Source organism: Triticum dicoccoides, chromosome 5B, assembly GCF_002162155.2.
Source record: "Triticum dicoccoides isolate Atlit2015 ecotype Zavitan chromosome 5B, WEW_v2.0, whole genome shotgun sequence".
NCBI lineage: Eukaryota > Viridiplantae > Streptophyta > Magnoliopsida > Poales > Poaceae > Triticum > Triticum dicoccoides.
The window spans coordinates 46271-47809 of NC_041389.1; positions in this window are offsets into that span (position 1 = coordinate 46271).

The following is a 1539-nucleotide window of genomic DNA, read 5'->3' on the forward strand; positions in this document are numbered from 1 at the left end:
GGAGAACAGGAGGGCCGGCCAGGGCAGGCCGCGCGTCCCCTCCCCCCTAGTCCGAATAGGACAAGGAAGGGGGGGCTTTTCTCTCTCCCCTCCTCCCTTTCCTTCTCCTACAATTCAAGAGGGGGGAGTCCTACTCCCGGTAGGAGTAGGACTCCTCCAGGCGCACCCCTAGGGGGCCGGCCGCACCTGCCCCCCTCCCTCCTTTATATACGGGGGCAGGGGGCACCCCATGACACACAAGTTGATCTTCGTGGTCGTTCCTTAGCCGTGTGTAGTGCCCCCCTCCACCATATTCCACCTCGGTCATATCGTTGTTGTGCTTAGGCGAAGCCCTGCGTTGGTAGAACATCATCATCGTCACCACGCCGTCGTGCTGACGAAACTCATCCCCGACACCCTGCTGGATCGGAGTCTGGCGATCGTCATCGAGCTGAACATGTGCTAAATCGGAGGTGCCGTACATTCGGTACTTGGATCGGTCGGATCGTGAAGATGTACGACTACATCAACCGCTTTGTCATAACGCTTCCGCTTGTGGTCTACGATGGTACCTCGACAATACTCTTCCCTCTCGTTGCTATGCATCACCATGATCTTGCGTGTGCGTAGGAAACTTTTTGAAATTACTACGTTCCCCAACACACCCTAGAACACACAAGTTGACATTGTTTAGCCGTGTGTGGTGCCCCCTCCATAGTTTCACACCTCGGTCATATCATCATAGTGCTTAGGCGAAGCCCTGCGCCGGTAACTTCATCATCACCATCACCATGCCTTTGTGCTGAAGAAACTCTCCCTCGGCCTCAACTGGATCAAGAGTACGAGGGGCGTCCCCGAGCTAAACGTGTACTGATCGCGGAGGTGCCGTACATTCGGTGCTAAGAACGGTCGGATCGTGAACACGTACGACTACATCAACCGCTTTGTCATAACGCTTCCGCTTTCGGTCTATGAGGGTACGTGGACACACTCTCGCCTCTCGTTGCAATACATCACCATGATGTTGCATGTGCGTAGGAAATTTTTTGAAATTACTACATTCCCCAACAGTGGAATCCGAGGAAGGTTTATGCGTAGATGTTATATGCACGAGTAGAACACAAAGAGTTGTGGGTGATAATAGTCATACTGCTTACCAGCTTCTCAACTTTGATTCAGCAGTATTGTTGGATGAAGCGTCTCAGACCGACATTACACGTACGCTTACGCGAGACTGGTTCTACCGATGTGCTTTGCACATAGGTAGCTGGTGAGTGTCTGTTTCTCCAACTTTAGTTGAATAGAGTGTGGCTACGCCCGGTCCTTGTTGAAGGTTAAAACAACACACTTGATGAAAAATCATTGTGGTTTTGATGCGTAGGTAAGAACGGTTCTTGCTAGAAGCCCGTAGCAGCCACGTAAAACTTGCAACAACAAAGTAGAGGACGTCTAACTTGTTTTTGCATGGCTTGTTGTGATGTGATATGGTCAAGAATGATGTGATATAAATTGTTGTATGAGATGATCATGTTTTGTAACAAAGTTATCGGCAACTGACAG